General features: G+C 34.4%; 1 long non-coding RNA gene across 9 annotated transcripts in view; it reads right to left on the reverse strand.

The window, feature by feature from the left end:
- LOC112030606 (uncharacterized) overlaps window positions 1–14281 on the reverse strand; it is a 60190-nt gene extending 45909 nt beyond the window's left edge. The window contains exons 1-3 of one of the 9 annotated variants that reach the window (XR_002884887.2): window positions 13699–14278; window positions 12386–12781; window positions 8906–12214 (exon numbers count right to left, since the gene is read on the reverse strand). This is a non-coding gene — a long non-coding RNA (uncharacterized LOC112030606). Of the gene's footprint in view, window positions 1–8905; window positions 12854–13698 lie in introns of those variants that run through there. The other 8 variants (XR_010625012.1, XR_010625014.1, XR_010625013.1 and 5 more) reach the window with 8 other exon arrangements.
- Window positions 14282–17189: the final 2908 nt, after the last annotated feature.

Below are 17189 nucleotides of genomic sequence, written 5' to 3' on the forward strand. Positions count from 1 at the left end.
CCCCCACAATAAGCATGCAAAGTGTCAAGTGTGATGAGATCCTGACACTTCTGTTCATCCAACGGGTTTTCTGTTACTCGGCGAATAAATTTTTCTTTCTCTTCTGTAGTATGAGGGCAAATGCTAGCTGAAAACAAGGAGAAATAGACGGTGTTAGAAGCTTGGAACGAACAAACAAGGGAAAAAGAGCAAATGGGATCAACATGAATCCTTGACAAAAGCCCAAGTGTTGTCAAAGTAACCATGGGGTATCGTCTCCCATACTTCCTGACGACATACCCAATCCGTCCCCTCAACAAAAAAGTATCTACTTTTTCAGTTTCTGTTAGAATCTGGCATATCAGACACTAGTCTTAAGTCCTTCTCCCGGGCGGCGAAATGATATGTCTCCTTAGAAGAAACAATGCGCTGGGGTGTGTAGCAATAGAAGAACTCGTCCAATGAAAGCTGATAGTTTCCTTCACTCAGATGACCCCATAGGATCTTAGCAACTATGAAGATCCTCTAGGCATTCAGAGTGATTTGGTTGACGGACAACCCTATGAAATTAGCCAGCTGACGGTGCAAAGCTGTGTAGTCTAAGCCCCGTAGCAAACATGGCATCATACATGCCAACGTTTGTAGTCCTCCCCGTATAGCACCTTTCGTATTTCCTAGGGAGACAAATGGGGATGTGGTCTGGGATTTGGTAACAGGTACGCAACTCCTTAAAAACCTTGTCACTCATCTTTGGTAGAAATTTATTGACGGCCCAATCCTCGGGAAGGATGAAGGGATGGTTGCCTCCAAGACTTCCTGAAGTTCCTTCACAGGATTCCTCGTTACCTTCATCTCTGTCTCCATCACTATCCCTCTCCTCTTCTCTTTCCTCAACTTCATCCTCCTCACTTACTATTTCTTCCTCCCCTTCCTCTCCATAACTTCCAACTTCCTTGTTAAGAGATCGTGCTGACGTTTCCCTCTTTGATGACCAGGAAAAGCCCTCGGACTCATGACCTGAACCAAATATCTCGTTGTAACCCGCTCCATCGTGGACTGGCGACTGATCACTCGACGCGTCACTTGACATCTGACTATCTACAAGTGACGAATTCATTCTAAGAACCTAATATGACGGCCTCACTATGGAGTTAATCAATTAGAATAAAATATATACATATAAGGAAAAGGAGGGAGCACTTACAAGTATGTCTTTTGAGCGAGTGACGGTTTTGAAAGCGACGGTAGTAGCGCAAGCGATGGAGTTAACAAATTGGTAGAGTAAAGGCGATGAGCTCTCTCTCAAGAAATCAGTAAGGATGAAATAGGAGAAATGAGGGGGAGAGGCGAGTTATATATAAGGGTAAAAATGCACAGAAGACGAAGCGACACCATCGTCTAGAAGCAGAGCCAATCGGGATGCACCACGTGTCTGGGCATTTAATGATGGCTGCTCAAGGAGTCGCCCGTAAATGATTTTCCCTCTCTCCTAGCCAAGCAAAAAATTAGCAATGAAAGTCTAACTCCATAACCCGTCAGTTTAAGCTAACGAGGATATGGACTAAGGGGTAGATAATAAGGGTAAAATTGTAAGTATATGCCCACCAAAGGGAAGGCATAGAATGACGTTCCAAACAAACCTGTCGGCTTTACCTGTGTCCATCAACAAGTAAAGACAGTAGGAAGTCTACCGCTTTAAGCTGATGAGGTCAATGTAGGAAGGATGGAAAGTTGATGTTACTAAAGCTGACGGTTCGGACATGATCTTGACTTGGCCACCACGTATATGTATATAAGGAAATGTCTTGTACTCCACACTTAGTGTTAGTCTCCTACAAGGAAAAGATTCTGCAATATACACTTATAAGGATTCCTATAAGGAAAATACTTCTAACCCAAGGAAGAGATGTCAACCCTTTACTACTATAAAAGCCTTAATACCCTCACAAATCAAGGTACGCATAACTCATCCCAGCTCTGGCCCTCTAGAGTTGTGAAAAGTTCTAACTTGACCTTCGGAGGGCATTTATCCAGCACCACATCGGTGTTTTTTGTGAGGTCTTTTCTTTTTTACATTGTGCAAGAGTTGTTTTGAGCACGTGAGGACCGTGTGGCTTACTATTGAATTTTTGGCATCATCAGTTGTGATGGTTGTGTAGTGGTTATGTGTAGTGGATATATTATTTTATTGTAGTAAATATCTTATTTTATTATGATGTTTATATTATTTTATTGTGTTGAAAGCTAAAATAGATAAAGTAACATTTTCTGATGCCAAATAGCTAAACTTTTAGCTCCATTGCTCTGAATGCTCTAATAAGTCACGCGAACTCAGATAAAAGGCCTAACTTTAGGACCAAGATAAGGTTCTCAAGCCCCTAAGTCTAAAAAGTAAAAGAAAAACTATACTCAAACATGATTAAAGTTTAAAATTTTCAACCTTTGGAATCCTCACGGCTTCCAAATGCCAAAAATGATATTTACAAACTTCATGGAATAACACTTTAATGGTTAAAATTGACAATTTTTTTTCTAGAGATACCAAAAAAAAAAAAATTCAAAGGAAAATTTGCCAAATCGATTTTTAGAGTATAAACATTTTCTTTTGAAATAATACCGTTTTGGTTAAAATTCCTAAATTTTGGAGTAATATTTTTGTGGTTCAAAATCTTACTTCTTAAAATCTTATTTTTGAACTAGCCTTGTCACACACACTTCACACATGCAATGAGGCTCTTTTTCATTTTTCATTTTGATTTAAGGTCCGTTTGGGATCTGCTTATTTTGCTAAAACTGAAAAACCTTTTACTAAAAGTATTGTAGATAAATGAAAAGGTTAGCTTAAATAGTATCGTGGGACTCATGAACAGTACCAAAAAGTGCAGCGGGACTCATAAATAGTAGCAAAAATAGGCTGAATAGTAAAATAAGTTGGCAAAAATACACTTAGTGTCATATTGTTTAAATGTGGGGTAGAGATAATGTCCTAATTCTTAGGATCTTTCTCTAGCTGAGTTTTTATTTATTTATTTTTATTTTTTATTGTGAAATAATGTTTAAAAGTGAGATAGATGTAATATCCTAATTTCTAGGATATTTCTCTATACGAGAGTTGATAAAAGTTTGAAAATTTGAATTAAAAAAAAAAAGGTAATTCAGATTGGAGAAGAGAATGGGAAAAAGTCTAAAATTTAGGAACTTTAAAAAAAAAAAAGTAAATTATTCTTTTAACTAGTTAGTGTTTTTAAATTTAAAATTATTTAACTAAAAGATAGGAATATTTTAGAGAGTAAGATTTTTTGTGAAGATATTTTAGTATGCTAAATGATGAAACCCAAACAGGGAATCCTATTATTAGTAGTATAGATAATACTAACATATTAAAAATGTTTGAATATCTTGAAGGATAAAGTTTAGTTACAAAACCAGTTGTAGTTTAAGGCTACAAATTGCTTTAATAAACTGACATGTGTAAAAAATGACATGTGCACTATACATGATTATTAAAGTAAACTTAACCCAACTAACCCAAGTTAACTACACCACCTATTAAAAAAAATAAAAACCTAGCTCCTACCAGCCACCCCAATCCCTTATCTCCCTCCACCACTAGTCACCACAATCCCTCCTCTTACTCCATTGCCAACCTACCCAAACCCTCCTCTGTCCCCATTACCAACCCACCCAAACCCTCATCTGTCTCCATGCTGGCTCACCTCAAACCCTCTTCTTTCTCCACTACTGGCCCACCCAGTTTCCATTGCTCAAAGCCACCTCTTGTACGTCGCTTTGCCGCTGCATTGGTCTAAACTAAATTTCATTTTTTCCTTGATGACCATAATTCCCTTAAGAACTGAAGAGGATTTGCTAGTTGTTTTTTTTTTTAAGCTACCATTCACTTTTAATTTACTTATAAAAATATAAATTTATGTGTACTTTTTCTCTAGTATGTAATAGTGCTGCTATTTGTATCATTTTTGTAGTACAGATGAGATTTTGCTGTCCTGTAATGTGTTGTTTTTATGATGCTAAATTTAGCTAAGTGTATGCAGAGGATGTATTTATTTCAACAAGGAAAGGAAAAATTGTGGATGTTTCTTTGGATCAAATATAGAAGAAGCAGAAGAACTAACGTTTTTTAATCAAGCTTTAGCTCCATTCGTATTGAGAAACAAGCTCCATTTATACTTATTTTCTTAAAACAAAGGGAGATATAATCCATAGGGTTTTGGTTGTATTTATCTTAATAAGTAAAGAAATCAATGACGTATCTTTGGTTCAAATAGTAAAAGAGGTTAGTTGTATTTGAAAGCTCGAAAAAGTATTAAAAACACAAGAGTTGTTTAGACCCCAATTAAAAGTTACGGTTCGATTGATTTTACACTAACTTAATACAAAGTGTAGAATAGTGTAAAATCAAGCGGATAAACAAACAAGTTACTCTAATCCAAAATCAAAGCAACACAGCAATAAAATGGAAAGTAAAAGAGTATGGAAGAAAGATGCAAACACAAGATAACATGCCGATGTGTTATCGAAGAGGAAATCGAAGAACTCAACGAAAAACCTCTCCGTCACCCTCCAAGTGATAATCGATCCACTAGACAATCAGTTGGGATAGATGGGTTAGCAAGAGACCCTCCGAGCCTTATCTACTTGATGTACCTAAGCCCTCCAAGCTCCTACTCCAACAAGGCTTCTCGGAACCATGTCTTGTCTAGTTCTCCGGATCCCGTAACAAGCTCCATGTTGCATCTGCCATCCTTGGCTTCTTCCAATGGTTCCCAGGAGCACCAAAACTTCACTTGACACTTTGAAAGGGTGTGGTAAGTGTTTGGGCTATCAACCTCTTAATGGTATGGAAATTGAGAGATAAGAGTTGAGGAAATTCCACAAGCAAATGTGTAAAGAATTGTGGGCATAACAATCTCTAACTCTCAAGGTGTTTGGCTAGGGTTTTCTCTCAAAGGCACTCCTCAACATTTATAGGTAATGTGGGTATAAATAGTGTAGGCATAGAAAGTGTGTATCAGAATAGATAGGCTGGCAGAACAAAATGTCTCGCGGTTGTCTCGCGGGAAGGCCTTACCCGTGAGATACTCGTGAGACACAGCTGTCTCCATCCTGGCGTGAATCTTTGCATTCCACCATGTGCAAGGCACATGAGTCACTTCGTGGGATGCTTAGTTGCGAGCTACCCATGAAAACTCTTCAGTCTTCAATTACTTGAGTCTTCACACACTCTCTCTCTATCACACAACTCTTACAATCAAATCTCACAATAAATACAGGGTACAAAAGATTGAACAATAATTATAATCAAATTTGGCATGGAATAAAAGCCAACAAAACACATAATTGTAAATAACAACTTTACAATCTCCCCCTTTGGCTATTCTGTGACAAAACCCCTAAAACAAACTCTAGACTTAAATGTGAGTTTGAGAACAATGGCAAAACTCACTCACACCTAATTTAGAAGCTGTAAAGCACTTGCACGTATATGCCTGTAGCCTGAAACACTTGCACACAAACAAAACTTTTATTAAGCTTATGACAAGTTGAACACAAGGTACGTACATGAGCAAGTAGAGTGCGATCAAGTTTGTAAACACTATAAAACATGTAAGCATATCTTGATCATATAGAAACAGTTATTAAAGAATGACTACAATGAACATTTAGCAAGTAAATGCTCATTCGGACATGCAATGCAATTAAGAACAATCACAAGGATCAATTGCATGTCCAACACTCAACCAATGCAAAATACACGAAGTGTTTGCATCTAGGATACAAAATCTTGCTAGGGCACAAGAGTGAGGTACTTAAGACATATTTGCAATATCTTAAAAGTACAAGAAAAATGCTACAAAGCATAGAGATAAACACAAATACTGAAAATAAATTGAATTTAAAAGCTGAGTATTTAAGCTTTAAACAGAAGCAGTAATAGTAAAAACTGTAAACATAAACCATAAAGTTATAAATGCTAAAAATAGACACAAGCAAACCACTTGTGAACCAATAACCAATGTTTCTAAGCCTAAACCTGTGGTCCCCCTAACACTGTGTAGGCTCTGTCTCAGCTCCCCTTCAAAATTTTCTCCCACTTTTTGACTGGAATGGCCAAAGGGATAGAACTGATTAGACTCTGAATTTGATCCCCTCTCCATGGACATGTCATCAATCTGTGAAGACAATGCAGTGATCTATCCCTGGAGATATTCAAACTATGTCGCGGTGTGTTGCACATGAGATTCAAGTACTGAAGACATCTGGTCCATTTTCGCTAGTAGGCGATCGAGTCTGTCTAATCCTCGTGCTGGTGTCAAAGATGATGGCTCAGTTGAAGACTCTAGAGCATAAGTGAATTTGTCAATTTCCTCCTCTGTATCTCCACTTACGTCCTCAACATGATCCTATGGTGTCGTATGCATGCCTGTTTTGGAACCCTTGATGTGAGTTATGCTTCGAATGACTGTGTGTGCACCAATGGGATAGTCCCTCTGAACCACAGTGAGACCACTTGAAAGTTTTAGCTTTGTCTTTGCAATCAGTCCTATAATTAGTGAGGGAAAAAGCATAACTGTTCTGGAATTTTGCTTTTCAATGCTCTTTTCCAGAATGTGGAAGATATGTCCACAAATATCTATCTCCTTGTGGGTGAAAAGATTGTATAGAAACCTTGTCCTTGGAACAGACAGTGTAGTGAGGTTAGTGACCGGGTACAAGTTATGGATCATCACATATGCCAATGCCCTCATCTCTAGTGAAAATTGGATTGTATTCATGGATGTCTTCTTCGGTGTACCACCAAGTATCTTAATCATCTCCTCAATAGAGCCCAATCTATCTTCATATTGAACTGAGATTGGCTGAGAGGAAGGACGAATCTCCAAAAATTCTTGAATACTATCCTTTGTAATCATGAATTTCTTGTGCCTCACCTAGCAAACTAAGTGATCTTCTTTCATAGTATCATTTGAGAAAAATTCTCGTATGATCTCTGAGTACACAACCCCAACCGAGTTCAACAACTTTGTCCAAGTCCTTTCTTTGAACACCTCAGGGATGAAGGTATCCTTAAGGGTTTAGCTGGACCACCCTCTCCATAATAATGGTTGCTCTTTTGTAGCAGTCATTGTATTTCATATCAGCATCAGCAGACTTGAAATTGTTAGAATCAGTGCGAGGACGTTTTGTGGATTTCTTGGTCACAGAATGTTTGGTAGGAGACATCTACACAAATGAACACAGAACAGACCAGAAACATGTGCAAAAACACAAAATAGAACATAAAACTTGATTAGATTCAAGTTAGTTCCAAAACAAAGGTAAAATAACCTAGAACAAAGCATAAATAACTCAAAAAAACATGCTAAAACAGTTTAAACAAGTAAACATAGACACAATGCATAAAATTAAGTAACTGTGCATGTGTGTGCATATGTGTGCATGTCCTGATGCATGAGGATGTAGCATGAGATGCATGAGGTGTGCTAAAAGGGTGCCTAGATGTGTGCCTAGTGTGTGCATGGCATGGCATTGAGGCACAAAATGGACAGAGTGTGTAAAACACACAACCATTGACCAAAGCATGGTGAATATGACCATTCAAGACCAAAATCAAGCATTGGAACTCAGTTGAGTCCAATTCAACACAGAGATGTCATTTGGACATTCTGTCAAACACCTAATATGCAACAATGTACAACAGTTATGAAAAGTGCATGAACATGGTGAAAACTTGCCTTAATACATGCTAAAATGCCACAAAGGGCCAACACAAATGCACAAACACCAAATATGACACAGCCCAATCAAAGATTTTTTTTTTTAATTTTTTAAATCACAAAATAAAGAACCCCAACCTAATTTTGAAAAAAATCCCCAAATTTTGGAACCCTAACTCAAATAACTGCATAATCTTAGAAAAAACATGAAGAAAATGTTTTAGAAAACATACCTTGAAGATGAAAATGCAAAAAATAAGCTTGAGAATGATGGGGTTTAAGTAAAAATTTATTCCCCTTAAATCCTTTTCGCGGGAAGCTCTAAGTCACGAGCTTCTCACGAAACAAGGCCTAAACCAGTTTTTGAAGAAAGACCAAAAAAAAAAAAAAAAATTGAAAAAAAACTAATAACACAAAAATATAAAATCACTTTCAAAAACATATAAAACATTGAAAAATCTTTTTGGGTTTGATCAGAAAGTAATTGAGCATACACATCACATTTGAACATGTACTATCACACAAATGAGATAAGCATTAATTGAATCAAAGTCTTGTGTGTTGTGGGTGAGTATCAAGTATGAAATAGTCCTTAGACCAGAGTGAAGCTTCAATGATCAATTCAATCAAGTCATACACAACTGGTACTAAATCAAGTGGTTTATCTCAATTATAGAAACTAGCCTCAAACTCGTGCAATGCACGGGAAAGCTATTGAAATGATACACATAATTGTATTTTCTCTAATTTATTCAAAATAAGGCATGAGCCCTAAAAAAAAAAAAAAGAAAAAAAAAATAGAAGAAAGATATTATTGAAGTAATGAAGTTTTATATAAGTAAAAGGAAAAGAAAAGAAAGAGATTATTGAAGTGATGAAGTTTGATATAAGTAAGATCCAATATGCCATAATTTTCATTTTATACAAATAATTACACTGCAATAATTATACACATTAAGCATGCATTACCACCATGTCAAAATATCAAAGCTTGTATAGGAATGATTAAGGGCGTCAAACTTAGAAAAACTATTGGTCACATGGCACATCTGACATTCATTCTTCAAGACAATTATATTAATGACTTTGAAGTGTTGAATTGGTACATCAATTTATGTCTGTGCATAACATCAAGTTTATGTTATTCCCAATAAACTTTTTTGATATGAAACACTGGCTACACCATACCATATAATCCTTCTAGATAAGGAAATGATTTTAATAATGAAAACTCACATCACATCCCAATAAATACAAAACTAATTTGATTAGTGATTATACATGACTTCCACTTGTCATGAATGACAATGATCATTTATTGTATACATTGTATCACTGAATGTTGTAGTCTTTTTTTTCACCACAAGACAGGGCAAAGTTAAATCATGGTCTCAAAGTACAATAAAAAGTGGTTTCCAAGCTCTTGACAGAGTTCTTCCTTTCCCATGGTGACTTATATGCTCCCAAAAGTGTAGACCTCACACGCCTTCGAGGGGAAAAAAAATCTTATTAATTTCCTCAAAGAAATAGAAAAGAAAATTTCCTCGTAAGAAATTAAATAATCTCTTTCTCTAGTTTCACCATTCAAAAGTTGAATTTAGTAAATAATCATATAACCAATTGCTGCACAAAAATAAAACTGGCAACGTCATCTTCATCTAACACATATATTAGGTAACTTTAATACAATGCTTTATTATGTTAATAATGAAAATCTATACAATGCTAACAAAAGAATTATAAAAAAGATAAAGATAAAGATAGAGATAATTTAGTAGAAAACAAACTCGAAAGATAAAGGACTTAAAGCAATATCACAGTCAGAGTAAATCTTTTCCTGTAGCTTAATTAATATGAAATTTCATGGAATTAAATAGCTAAACATAGTGATAAGTTACTGAATTACATGCTCTTTCTAGAAAATAATTTGACTTAAATAATGTAGTATACTTAAGCATATAGTGTCTGAAAAAAGAATTTGACTTTAAGCAACAACAACACCAGCAATTATGCAGTTACTTAAGCCTCCAGCAACACCAACAACATGAGTTATGTAGCAACTTAAGTTGAGCATTATTGCCACCGATCATGAGCATTGGTTCAGCCATCATAAATCCTGAAAATCAGTCTCATTCTGGTAAAAACCCGAACATAGAAAATCATTGCATCAAATCAAATCTAATCTTTGCCAAATTCAAGGAGAATATTATGAAATAATAAATCATGACAGATCATATTTAACCCCACCTCTAATTTTGTAGTGATTACAAAATTAAGAAAACAATTATAATATATGAAGTACATTACTAATTACATAAAACACAAAAGGAAAATATAAAACAAACTGATAAAAACCCAGAGGAGAAAGAAGAAACGGAACAAAGTGGCAGATTTTTAAGTGAGGAGTTTTCCTACATGCTGCAATGGCCTTAATTGCAGAGAAAGGTTTAAACCCTCCTATCATTGACCTTCTTAACCTAAATTCTCAAAAAAGAAACAGTACTGAAGGCAATTTCATATTCTTAAACACTACTACCTTCTACATAAAATTGATTTTTTTTTTTTTTTTTTTGCTTACCAAGCATGGTGCTCAAAAACTTTCAAAAACTACAACACGACTGTACAAATGAACTACAAGCAGTAGGAAGGGGTAATCACAAATTCAAAAATAGTTGATTTCTAAGGACCATGCCATCAATAACTTATCAAGGAAAACTCATAACAAAATGAATTGCATGGTTAACATTGGGAATAAGGCCAAAATCTAACTCTAACCTTGGTCCCATAGGCCATAAATTCAATTATGTAGGCCATACTCTGTAATTGTTGAATCAGAACATATAGCTAATTATGTACATACTTTCAAATCAATCCTTACATGCCCCAATTATACAAATATAAATAACCATATATCTTAGGCAACAAACTTAAGTGGACCTCGTGGCAGCTTGTACAAAACTGGAACTTAAGTCCATTATTAGGACCTAACAGTTGCATCTACTGCAGAAATTCCTATGTTGGATAAATTTGATTGGATCAATTTCAAGCTTAGTTTTTCTTCCAATTAAACACTAACAATCTATTACTAATCCAATAAGTAAGCATTTCATGCACATGCTGATTTGATTTCAAAAAAATTTCTAGAGAATTACTACAATAAGTAAACCATTTAGCAAAAGATTCCACATAATATAATCTTTTCAAGGTAGGCATTTTATCAAACACACATCATGCATTATTATTGCAACCACTGTTTCATATAATCTTATCAAAGAACTACCTACAAATACATTTAACTCAAAACCCAACAACTAAATCCTTTGGTAGACCAAGTTCAACAAATTGCAACTGCCAGTACTTTGAATGAAATTGTTGAGGCTGAAAGTATATAGAACACATACAACACATTAAAACACACACATACATGAAGGAGAAAAATCTCATAGATCATTTAATCTAAAAATAAGATGTCAAAATCTCAAACATGTAAAAGCAGCAAAAGTAACATAAAAAATTTATGCATAAAGCCATGCCTATATGACTTTTAAATAATCCAAATGCAACAATATTAGAAGCAATTTTAAGGATTATTTCCTACTCTCAGTGGCTTTTGCACATAAAAATCACAATCAACACATATACATCTCATAAAGAACAAATAACATATATAGGGGGAAAAAGATCATATTTAATGCACAAATTTAAAAATAAAGAGAAAAACTTACTAATAGCAGTCCTGGTGAGTTAGTGGTGGGAGGGTGCACGTTGGCAGGAAGCTGCCTTGACAGAGGGGCTGACCTTCATATTTCTATCTCCATCTCTCTTTATTTATCTCATTTTGTTCTATGTTTAAAGTTTATTAATGGTTATGGGCTCTCTTTTTAAGGGTTTTTTTTTTTTTTTTAAATAAAATAAAGTGTGGATCGGTAAGGTTTTAATGATTAGGAGTGTAGATATTGAAAAATTCAGGTGCTAAGGAATAGCAATTGTAGTAAATTATAGACAACAGAAACCGTATTTGGCGAAGGAAAAGTATTCGAAGAGGATAATTAACAATGTTATGCTTAAACTTTGGTATATGGTGTTGCAAAGAAGAAGCGGAATAGAATTCTTTCAAATATCCAAAACAAAAAAAAAAAAAACAAAACAAAAACGCTAAGAAAAAACCAAATTGTAACCGAAAACCTTTATCGAAACCATAAATAACCGAAATGCCTAGATCAAAACAAAGCAAATATCCAAACTGCCAAATAAAAATCATAGTTATCACAAGATTTTGGTTTTCTCTTTTAAAAATTTAAATAAAATCAGAAAAAAAAGAAAGGAAAAATAAATAAATAAAAACTCACCCTGTAATAGTGTACCGTCGGTTGAGGGAAGCTAGTGTTTTGGTGGTTAGAGTTCGACGATGGTGCTGGCCTAAGATGTCTCCCTATCTCCCCTTATACATACGTTTTTTACACTTCATGCCAAATGGTAGAAAAAACAGTGGCAGAACCCTTACATTTTTTGAAAGGGGTCAAAGAACAACGGTTGACAATTCAGATTTTAAACAGTTTAAAACAAAAATGTATGTATATTGGAGATTTAATATGATAATTCGTAAACTAAATGCAGTGGTGAGATGTTTTAGGGAAAAAGACTATTTGATGTAAAAAAAGAGTGCTAACCTTTAAAAAATAATGTTGCAAAGAAGAGATGGGGCAGAGCAGCAAATCATATGGCAGTTGCAGTTAACGATTACATTGTCCTCATTTGCTTGAATATGAATATCAAGATCAAAAACTAAGGTAAATAATTCCTTAATATGCAGTAGCACAAAGTTTAACAAAATCTTCACTCTAAACTTCAGATTTGGCTAATAAAATCAATCTGTAAAGAAAAAAGCTTGCTAAAACATGCAAATCAGAATCAATTGAAACAAAAATACAATAAATGGACAAAATGTACTACGAAGTATGAGATTAGTAGAAGGGAAATCAAACCATCCTAACCTATCAGTTTGTTCCAGCAACTCTTCTTAGAGGTTACCCCAAGTGTTGTAATTGACAAAGATCTCAACAAATCTGTAATTTCAATAGAATTACAGGGTCGGAATTAAGCTTTTAGATTTGACTATTAAAATACACTCCCAATATCTTCAAAACAGAAGACAAATATGATAAATTAGGTTTACAAGTTAGGTATAAAATATTAAATTATATGAAATAAAATTCTTGGTAAATTAACTTAATAACTAAATAGAATAGACTGAAAATAATGTAAGAAAGGCAGAATTTTTTAATAATAAATAGATTTTGCAAATTAACAAAACAAAACTCACAAACATAATAATAAATGATGCTAAAATACATTCATAACTGATTGTGCATGATGTGTGGAGAGTAAAACTTCATCTTTCTTTGAATTAGAAGGTGAAATCCAAAATCAAAACAACCCCAATATACAAATTCAATTCCCATCCAAAATACCCCAAACAAAACTATTCCTAACCAAAAACCCTAAATCATAACCAACTGAACCATTATACCCACATGTAAATCATAATTAATGCCTAAATTTCAAAAATAAAAAATAGAACATAACTCTGTCTCTACCTTTCAATAGCAACCATCATATAAGGATTGAAAATAAAAGAAAGAAAGAAGAGAAGGAAATAAAATGATATAAAAATCAGAGAATGAAATTGAAACACTTGATGTTTTAAAGTCACGACCTTTCCAGTTTTTTATTTTTTTAAGATTAGAAACAGAAGTACGAAATAAAGATCAATATTTTTAGTGATTTTTGTAATCCAAAATTAGGGGGAAAAAAAAAAGAAAATATCGAAAAATTGAGAAAACAAACATTTTTATGGAGAACCCAAAAACCCGAAACAAAAAGAAATCAAAACCAAAATCAAATCTAAACCTATCCAACAAAAAAACTTAATATAAAGTAATATTTCAAATCCAAATCTAAAAAAAAATGGAGAAAAATGTACCGGAGCCGGTTCGATGAATCGCTCAGTTGCAAAGAAACACTGAATCGCTCGGCACGGTAGATCTTCTTCTAAATATTGGAAGCCAGGTATCCACATCAACAACATTCCTTGCTACAGGCAGTGGCTATAGTGCTCTTCGAATCCTCGCCGTACTTCACATCGAAATCGACGGTGGTTACCGAAGGTTGATCGGAAGCCTCATCGGTTGGTTCTTCCTCTTCTTCTTCTTTGAGGCGATCTGGTGGGCATGACGGCAGTATTAGTAGTGTCATCGTCTAGGGTTTGTTTAGGGTTTTTTTTTTTTTTTTTTCCCCTGTAGTAGTAGTAGGGTTGAAGTTGTGTTCGTCTGATGAATCAGTGGGCCATTGTGTGAGAGAATCAGAGATTGCGTGAGAATGGCACCTCTGATCGATTACTTCTTTCTCATCTAAGTTTTGGATTTTGATTTTGGGGATAGGATATCACTTTGATTTTTGGGTTTTTGAGAAGAGAGAGGAGTTATGGGTTTTAATTTTAGTTTTTAGAAGAGAATTGGGTTTTGTTTTAAGCGGTTAGTTTTTTTTTTTGGTTAGATTAAGCGGTTAGTTTCATTTTATACCAAAGGCTCCAAACAGTGTTTTAATATAGTGAAACATTGTAATTTATCATTTTTAACTTACATGTGTCATCATTTTTAACTTACATGTGTCAACATTTTAAGGGGTCATTCTTCCTAACGTGGCAGCATCTCCTTAAAGGCTTCTTCTATTATATATAATATTAGATGAACATATATGACCTCCCACAAATTGATTACAAATCTTAGGAGCTTTTCATTTGGCTTTTGCATAAATCATAACATTTGATCCATTTTGGATAATACATCTCTTTTTGAGATCGGTGCTTGATATTTTTGATATATCAACATTTAGAATTAACCTTTGGCTTTGTGATCACCATACATTTCAAAACAAAAGTCGTTTTCCCTTTTTCCTAGTCAAATACTAGTATGTGTGACAGGCTTTTGTAGCTCAATATCTCTTTTCATTTGAAGATTTACATTTGGTGAGCTCTTTTGAAAAAAAAAAAAAAAAAAAAAATAAAATAAAATAAACTGTAAAGAGATATAGGCACAAGTCTATGCAAGTATCAAGACCCTCAAGACTATTGACCAATCATTCATGACAAGCTTGAAGATCTATTTACAACAATCACACATAATTTTCAAGATTTCTTCCACATAGATAAATGTGCATACAAAACAAGCTAAGCTCATAAATGCACTACGCCATTAGTATGAAAGTACTAGGGCCAAACTCATATGTGAAATACACAACACTAGCGATCAAACATTTTGAAGATTTTTTAATTTTTATGGGTTTTTGATTCTTTTGAATACACTAAAAAACAGAACAAAGCAAAAGCTTGTAAAAGAAACATGCTAAAAACCAGAAGAAAATGGCACAAAGTAAATTATGCATGTAGTGATGCATGAACAAATGCCCCTAAACACCGAAAGTATTAATGCATGGGCATGTTGAAATGCTTATGCATGAGTATCCCTTTTTATCCACACAGCACATGCGTTTAGGGTGATATCCCTATAAGATTGGGTACGAGAGTTAGGACTTTCAAACCATCTAGTAAAGCTCTCCAAGCAAGTGGTGAATGCACCAATCATCTTCATCACGTCCATCACATCAGAATCACCAAATCAGCCTCTTGATTGCTCAACAGCCCAATTCCTTTTGTCATTTTTAGGGCTTTTTGACCTCTGAACACTTGCATTCTTCAATGCCCTTAGCTTATGGCAATTTGGTCTGGTGTGTCCTTGAAGTCCACAGTAATGACAGAAATGTTGAATTCTTGGACCTCTTGGTGACTTTGGAGGTGATTTTCCTTGAACCTTAGGCTTGACCACTGATTGGTTACGAGGCTTATTCAACACCCGTTGGTCAGCTACAAGAAAATGTGTAGAGAATTGTGGGTATAAAAATCTCTAACTCCCAAGGTGTTTGATTAGGTTTTTCTCTCAGTAGCACTCCTCAACATTTGTGGGTAATGTGGGTATAAATAGTGGAGGCACAGAAAGTGTGTATCAGAATGGACAGGCTGGGAGAACAGAATGTCTCACGGTTGTCTTACGGGAAGGTCTTACCTGCGACATGCTCACAAGACACAACTGTCTCCATCCTGGCCTGTCTCTTCACATTCTAGCATGTGCAAGGCACATGAGTCACTTCGCGGGATGCTTAGTCGTGAGCTACTCGAGAAAACTCTTCAGTCTTCAATTGTTTAAGTATTCACACACACACTCTCTCTCTATCACACAACCCTTAATACAGGGTATAAAAGATTGAACAATAATTATAATCAAATTTGGCACGGAATAAAAGCCAACAAAACACATAGTTGTAAATAACAACTTTACAGTATCGTTTTTTGTTACTATTTTAAAACATATGCGACTTGACAACAAAACCCTCTTCTACACAGCACAAACAATAGAAATAGCAGCACTATTACATATTAGAGAAGAAGAAATATGCAAAAATTCATTTTTTTTATAAGTAAATTTAAAATGATTTGGTAACTTATAAACAACAACTAGCAAATCAATGAAAAGAGTTAAAGATTACCTTAGATATGTTTATGGAATGTAAACACTTGAAATTAGTTGGGTTTTACTATTGAAGCATTAAAATAGGGTTTTGGGAGAAGTTTAAAACAAATGTCCCACAAAATGCCCCTTAAAAAGCTGATCAGGTAATTTTCGCAGGAAGCTAGGAATTTTCGCAGGTAAGCCTTACTCGCGAAAGCACCCATGAAACATGTTTTTGACTTGAAAAGAACTTGAAAAACATTGAAAAACACGGGTGATACAAGTTTAAAATTTTCAACCTTTGGAATCCTCATGGCTTCCAAATACCAAAAATGTTATTTTCAAACTTCATGGAATAATACTTTAATGGATAAAATTGGCAAATTTTTTCTAGAGCTACAAAAAAAAAAAAAATTCATGGTAAAATTTCCCAAATCATTTTTTAGAGTATAAAAATTTTCTTTCGAAATAATACCGTTTTGGTTAAAATTCCTGAATTTTGGAGTAATATCTTTGTGGTTCAAAATCTTACTTCTCAAAATCTTATTTTTGAACTAGCCTCATCACACACGCTTCACACGTGCGATGAGGCTCTTTTTCATTTTTTATTTTGATCTAGGGTCTGTTTGGGATCAGCTTATTTTGCTAAAACTAAAAACTTTTTATTAAAAGTATTATAGATAAAAGTAAAAGTTAGCTTAAATAGTACAGTGAGACTCATGAATAGTACCAAAAAGTGCAGTGAGATTCATAAATAGTAGTAAAAATAAGAAAAATAGTAAAATAAGTTGGCAAAAATAATCTTGCCAAATAAACACTTAGTGTCATAATATTTAAAAGTAGGATAGAAATAATGTCCTAATTCTTAGGATCTTTCTCTAAGTGATTTTTTTTTTTTTCAACGTGAAAT

The sequence above is a fragment of the Quercus suber genome, unplaced genomic scaffold (genome assembly GCF_002906115.3).
Source record: "Quercus suber isolate HL8 unplaced genomic scaffold, Cork oak 2.0 scaffold_511, whole genome shotgun sequence".
NCBI classification, from domain to species: Eukaryota; Viridiplantae; Streptophyta; class Magnoliopsida; order Fagales; family Fagaceae; genus Quercus; species Quercus suber.